This window comes from Pinus tabuliformis, chromosome Q (genome assembly GCF_031772625.1).
Source record: "Pinus tabuliformis cultivar Carrire ecotype Pingquan chromosome Q, CPIR1, whole genome shotgun sequence".
NCBI classification, from domain to species: domain Eukaryota; kingdom Viridiplantae; phylum Streptophyta; class Pinopsida; order Pinales; family Pinaceae; genus Pinus; species Pinus tabuliformis.
This window is the reverse complement of record NC_142296.1, coordinates 277316294-277323891: the sequence shown is the minus strand read 5'-3', so window position 1 is coordinate 277323891 and position 7598 is coordinate 277316294.

Sequence of the window (7598 nt, the reverse complement as noted above, 5' to 3'; positions counted from 1 at the left end):
GTTCCCCCCAAGCACATAATAATTGTATTCAAAACAATTTGACTTATCAAATGCTTCTTTGTTGGGAACTTGAAGTGGATCAACAAGAAGCACATAACTAACCACATGAGCATATGGATTGTACCTCATCAATGTCTTCAAGTTGTGAACATGCAGATGATGTGGCTTTCTAACTTGATATTGACATTGTCCTTCGCTTGCCTTATAGGTTTATCTGACATTAAGATGAAATGTATGACCACCATCAATTAAGTTTCTCTTTGTTAAATTCTGTCGAATGGAATTTTGTTTTGTTTTGACAATGCCATCCTCTAAATCAACGCCTGGTGTAACGATTTCTCTGCTTTCTTTTGAAGTTTCACTAGGCTCTTGACTGCTAGTAATGACTACTTCAAAATCTTCAACTTTACTTTCCTTCGTCATAACATTCCCAATAGATTTATTCTTGGGCATTGTTACTTTTGGTCTTTTACGACTCTTCTCAGTTCCAATGTCATCTTCAGTAATGGCAACATATGTTGCACTGTCAGTTTCAACTTCATCGTCCTCAAAAGTAACTTGTTTACCCTTGCTAGATTTATCCACCAGAGGCCTTTTTTTTCTGATTCTTTGGATGTAGTTTTGTAGCATCATCAATTACTACATTTTTCTTGTTTTCCATATCTTCTTCTGACACTGAGTAAAAACTCTGACAACTTTCATGATATCATGCTCTATGAAATGAATGCCTCCCAACCTAATTGAACAACTTTCAACAAAATTCTGCCAAACAAAATATCATATGTCAATAAAAAAAAAGTTAAAAAAATATAGCGAGACACTTTCAAGAACGCAAAATACAAATATAAATAACAATACTTATGATGTTTTGTGTAATCTCATTTACGATTTGTTTACACAACTTCGTAGATACCTCTCTTGTGTCATACAATGAATATGACAGTTGGCATTTAATCCTTTCATGTGACTTGGGAGCTTTTGTAAGTATGTAAACAACTTCAGCGTCTGATACCGAACACATATCTATGACTCTTCCCATTACCTCAAAAATTCCATTATCATTCAGTATATCAATATATAGATATATATTGACATTTTTGCTTTCTCTTTCTTTCACATACCAGATTCTTGATGGAATTTTCACCTCTTTTGAATTCTTCCAGTCTGAAATCATCTTCTTATCACTTGAGGCACTTGAAATATTCGTAACCATGAGCTCAGGTGGAGTTCGTTCACCAATGTTTCTTAAAGATGCACCTTTAAGAGTCTTTGGTCCAAAAAGATTCACAGAAATCTTCTTTGATGCCATTTTCTTGAAAAATAGAAACAAATAAATCAGTAAATAACAAAAACATATTAACTTAAATTAACAATGAAAATATATCATAAATTTTTTATTTGTGGGCGGGCGAGCTTGGGCGGGTCGGGCGGGTGACGACAAGTGGGGGGGGGGGGCGGGCAGGGCGAGTGTGGCAGGCGGGGCGGGTCAGGCGAGGGTGGGGTGGGTGGGGTAGGCAAGGGTGGGCCGGGTGAGGATGGGCGGGCGTGGCAAGCTGGGCAGGTGGGGCGCGTCGAGCGAGCGAGGACAGGTGGGTGGGTGGGTGGGGCGAGGCAGGCCAGGTGAGGGCGGGCAGGCAAGGGTGGGTGGGCGGGGCGAGTCGGGTGAGGGCGGGGGTGAGGGTGGGTGGGTAGGCGAGGGCGGGTGGGTGGGCGTGGCAGGTCGGTTGAGGGCGGGCAGGGCGGGCGAGTGGGTGAGGGCAGGGTGGGTCGGTCGGGCGAGGGCGGGTGGGTGGGGGGCGTGGGCGGGAGGGCAGGCATGGGCAGGTGGGCGAGGTGGGCCGAGTGAGGATGGGCGAGCAGGCCGGTGGGCGAGGGCATGGTGGGTCAGGCGGGCGAGGGCGGGTGGGTGGGCGAGGTGGGCCAAGTGAGGGCGGGTGGGGGTGGGTGGGTGGGCAGGTGGGCGGGGCAAGCAGGGCCGGATGAGGGGCGGGCCAGGCTGGGTGAGGGTGGGTGGGCAGGTGAGGGCAGGGCGGGCATGGGTGGGCATGGGCAGGCATGGGCGGGCATGGGCAGGCATGGGTGGGTGGGCAGGCGGGCGTGGGCGAGCGGGGTGGGGAGGCCGGGTGGGCAGGGAGGGCGGGGAGGGGGAGGCCGAGTGGGGAGGGCGGAGTGGGTGGACGGGCGGGGAGGGGGAGGGAGGGGGGAGTGGGTGGGTGGGTGGGGAGGAGGAGGCCGGGTGAGCAGGCCACCCACCCGCCCGCCTGGCTGGTGGCTGGGTGAAAACTATCAAAGTTTGAAGAGAAGTCTGGAGAGAAAAATGCACATCAACAACCAGACCCTCTTATATTTATAGTGAGTGATTGCACAGGGGAGAAAAAGTAGCTTGTAGCCCTTTTCCATTAATTTCAAAGGGGGAGAAAGTTATTGGAGAAAATTTCATGGCCCATGCAAAGGAGAGAAATCCATTGGTTGCTCATGCAAGGAGAACTGTGGAAGCAACATGAGGATTGGCCATCAATGTGGAAGAAGTGATGAGGTGTTGTCATCAATGCCAAAAGGGGATATTGCTGGAAAGTTGACACTGCTTAGATGGATAGTGTGTTGGCATTGATGAAAATAGTCAAGCTAGGGGATGTGTTGGATTGTTCGCATGGTCTAATGACTAGTGGAAGCAAATGTGTTGGCATTGATGTCAACCATATGACCATTGAAGCTAGTGGAAACATATGATGACTATGGATGGGAGTCTTAGTATTTGGAGGATATTTTTCTTTATGAATTTAGCTTAGATGCTCAAAGAAGTGGCATAGTTAGTGGTGTAGCTTATATTGTGTTTGAATTTTATTTATTAGTTATATCACTATCAGGAGTTCAAACTCAATGAAACTCCTTTGTATTCTTTACTTCCCCCCCCCCCCCCCCCCCCCCGCGCGCAAAGTCTAAAATAAATTAAACGAGGCAATGCTTGAAGCATTCGAGATTAAAGAATCACAGAGCTTAAGCTCAGGAGAGAAGAGTTGCACGGCAGCATAGCGGAAGGCTAGAATCATTGAGGAACTCTGGCGGGTAGGGTGGGTAGGCGGGCAGGGAGGGTGGGGACGGCTAGGCCGAGTGGGGAGGGCAAACTGGGTGGGTGGGCGGGAAGGGGGAGGGAGGGCGAAGTGGGTGGGCAAGCGGAGAGGGGGAGGTCGAGTGGGGAGGGTGGAGTGGGTGAGCGGGCGGGGAGGGGGAGGGAGGGCGGAGTGGGTGGGCGGGTGGGGAGGGGGAAGTAGGGCGGTGTGGGCGGGCGGCGAGTGGGAGGTCGGGCGGGTGGGTCGCCGGGCTGGCGCGGCCCAGGCCGGCACCACCCCGGCAGCCCGCCCAACTGGTGGCTAGGTGATTCCGGGAATCGCCCAACCACCAGCCGGGTAGGCAGGCTAGCCGCTGGGGTGGGGAGGGTGGAGTGGGTGGGCGGGCGGGGAGGGGGACGGAAGGCGGAGTGGGTGGGCGGGTGGGGAGGGGGAAGTAGGACGGTGTGGGCGGGCAGCGAGGGGGAGGCCGGGCGGGTGGGCGGCCGGGGTGGCGCAGCCCAGGCCGACACCACCCCGGCGGCCCGCCTGGCTGGTGGCTGGGTGATTCCGGGAATCGCCCAACCACCAGCCGGGTAGGCGGGCTGGCCGCTGGGGTGGCGTAGCCAAGGCTGGCGCCACCCCGACGGCCTGCCCGCCCGCCCAACTGGTGGCTAGGTGATTCCCAGAATTGCCCAGCCACCAGCTGGGCGGGCGGGTGGGCTGTTGAGGTGGCGCGGCCAGGCCGGTGCCACCCCGTCGGGCGGGAGGGCTACTAAGGTGGCGCGGCTAGGGCTGGCGCCACCCCGGTGGCCTGCCTGCCTGCCCGGCTGGTGGCTGGGAAATTCTGGGAATCACCCAGCCACCAGCCGGGCACGCAGGCGGGCCGTTGAGGTGGTGCGGCCCAGGTGTGGGCATGGGCCGGGAGGGCGGGTGAGGGGGCAGGTGAGGGGGTGGGGTGGGCATGGGTGTGGGCGAGGGCGGGTGGGGAGGGCGGGGCGTGTAGGGCATGGAGCGGGTGGGGTGGCCCTGGGCAGGGAGGGCGGGTGAGGGCGGGTGAGGGGGCGGGCATGGGCGGGGAGGGCGGGTGAGGGGGTGTGGAGGGCGTGCGGGTGAGGGGACGGGCATGGGCATGGAGGGCGGGTGAGGGAGCGGGGGAGGGCAGGTGGAAGGGTGGGCGGAGAGGGCGGGTGAGGGGGAGGTCGTGGGCAGAGAGGGCGGGTGAGGGGGAGGTCGTGGGCGGGGAGGGCGAGTGAGGGGGCGGGCATGGGCAATGGGTGTGGGGATGGTGAGTGGAAGGATGGGTTGGGGTAGGGTGGTGGTTGGCGGCGGTGTGAGGGGGTGTGTGAGGGGGCGGGAGGGGTGGCGGGGTGTGTGAGGGGGCGGGAGGGGTGGCGGGGTGTGTGAGGGGGCGGGAGGGGTGGCGGGGTGTGTGGGTGTGAGAGGGGGGCAGGTCGAGTGGGTTGGTGTGTGGGGGGGGGGGGGTAGGGGTGGGTGGGTGTGAGGGGGCAGGGGGCGGGGTGTGGGTGGAGGGGGTGAGGGTGTTGGGGGAGGAGTAGGGGGTGTGGGGGCAGGTGGGGCTGTAGCGCCCACCCCGGCGGCCCACCCACCTGTCGCGGAGAATCGCCCAACCCCCGCGGTGAGCGGGTGGGCCGCCAGGGTGGGCGCCGCAGCCCCATCGACCCCACACCCCCTACCACCCCACCTGCTCCCTCACACCCCACCAGCCCACCCGCCCTCCCCGCCCACCCCGTGACACCACTGTGGCCCGCCCACGGCTGTTGGGCGATTGAGTTTGGTAGGGCCCACCATGCTCGCGACGGACGTAATTGTTATTTTGGCTCAAAAAAATTATTAATTTCAAAAAAAAAATTCTTCTTCATTAAACTAATTTAATATGAAAATTTTCAAGGAAAAAAATTTAACTTACCTTTCAATTGCGAGAGTTCTTCGTTGAATATGTTGTTGATACCAATATAGCTGCTCCACAAATTCACAAGTCTTTCAACGAACTTTAGAAAACCTAGATGTGATGTGAGTAATAGTGATAATAAAATTTAGCATATAAGCGAAATTACGGAGATGTTTTACCATACAATTAATGTGGGATAATTTGCTTTAAAATATTATAAAGCGAATATTGTAGAATTGTTTTACAACGGGTTGAATGTGGGATTAATTTGTTTTAGAATATATAATAAAAGTTAAAAAAAATATTCAATTGTTTAGTAAATATTATATACTTTAACTATTAAAATAATTAATGTAGAAGTTGTACTTTACAATTTTAATTTTAATGATTTATTTCATAAAAAAATTCAGTTTGCATTTTTCAATAAATTGTAGAATAAAATAATGAAGGTAAATAAATCTAACAAACGGAGGGAAATATTTTCGCGAAAATTTTTGGAGGGAAATATTTTCGCGAAACTTTTTGGAGGGAAAATTTCATTCACTAAGCTATATAATATCTTTAGGAGACTCTCCATTTGTATCATTCAACATCTTTTATTTGAAAGGGATGGATTGTTGTGATAGTGAAGTTTCGATTTATACACCATCAACATCTTCATCGCATAACAACTCTATTCATATTGATGAATATAGCGGGAATTCTTCCACTATGAATAGAAAGTCAATTCTTCCACTTAGTCCTGATTCTAAGGACTATGAGAGCAGCACTGATGAAAGAGGGGATGGAGAATTTCAAATAAATAAAGAGTCACAAATTCCACTTAGTCCTAATTCTAAGGACTATGAAAGCAACAGTGATGATGAGCTTGATGACAAATTTCAAAAGAATGGATTGTCATGGTGTCCACTTAGTCCTAATTCTAAGGACTATGAGAGCAACAATGATGAAGAGCATGATGGTGAAGTTCAAAAGAATGGAGTGTCACGGTGTCCACTTAGTCCTAATTTTGAGGACTATGAGAGCAGCAGTTTTGAAGAGCATGATGGTGAAGTTCAAAAGAATGGAGTGTCATGCTGTCCACTTAGTCCTAATTCTGAGGACCATGAGAGCAGCAGTTTTGAAGAACGTGATGGCAAATTTCAAAAGAATGGAGTGTCACCGTGTCCACTTAGTCCTAACTCTAAGGACTATGAGAGCAGCAATGATGAAGAGCGTGATAACGAATTTCAAAAGAATGGAGTGTCAAAGTGTCCACTTAGTCCTAATTCTAAGGACTATGAGAGCAGTAGTGATGAAGAGCATGATGATGAATTTCAAAAGTATAGAGTGTCACAGTGTCCAATTAGTCCTAATTCTAAGGACTATGAGAGCAACAGTGATGAAAAGCGGGATGATGAATTTCAAAAGATTGGAGTGTCACGGTGTCCACTTAGTCCTAATTCTAAGGACTATGAGAGCAACAGTTATAAAGAGCGTGATGATGAAGTTCAAAAGAATGGAGTGTCATAGTGTCCTCTTAGTCCTAATTCTAAGGACTATGAGAGCAACAGTGATGAAGGACAGGATGATGCACTTAGTCCTAATTCTAATGAGTATAAAGGTAGCAGTGATAAAGGACAGGATGTAGCATCTTCAATAAGTAAACAGTCACATTTTCGATGTAGTCCTAATTCTATGGACTTTAAGAGTAGCACTGACAATGCACATGAGGAAAAATATCAATTAAACATCAAGTCAAATTTTCCATTCAATCCGAATTCTAAGGACTATGACAGTAGCACTAAAGAAGGGGAAGATGAAGAATATCCTCCAAGTCAATATTTGAAAAGCAGAGCTTATCATAGTGTGGATAACATTCCTCTTAATGATGATGAAAATCCTTATCAATGATGGAGATGTTGCCAAGAAATATTGTATCGAGGAGTAGGAGCAGACCTTTTCGTATCAATGCAAGCTATTCTAGTTATACAAGGGGTAGAGTAGAATATCTGACAAGAAGAAGTTCTATCAGCGCTCCCATTTCAAGTGAATGTTGCCAAAAAGATTGCTTGAAACATATGGATTTCAAATTTGCATTAGAAAGCAGGAAGAGATATTTGTCAATGAATAAAAGCATGAAAAATTCATATTTAGTTGGGTGCATGCAATCTACATTGTCAGGTTATGATTATCATATTAGGACTTTATTTATCTGTAGAAAAGCTTTCAAAATGTTTCATTCGATTGGGAATTTTTGTCTCTCAAGAATTCAAGAAAATTTGGAAAAGGATCCCACATTTTATTCAGAAGTACATCATAAAAGACAGTTTGGGCCATTATCAAATATTGCAATGTCATGGATGAAATATTTCTTTTCAAAGCATGGAGAGTGTATGCCAAATAGAGAGACAATACATATTCCAGATAATTTTTCAAGACGAGAAATCTACAACTTATACAAAGAATATGCAGAAGGTACTGAGGGACATGGCTAGTTTATTACATATCAATATTTTGTGAAGGTATGGAAGAAAGAATTCAACAATGTCCGTATTCCTAAGAAGACAAGGATGGGGATTTGTAGTACATGTGCTTCTCTTAAATAAAAAAGGGACAAATGTGAAGGGTCAGAAAGAGGTAAGCATTCATAACTTTAA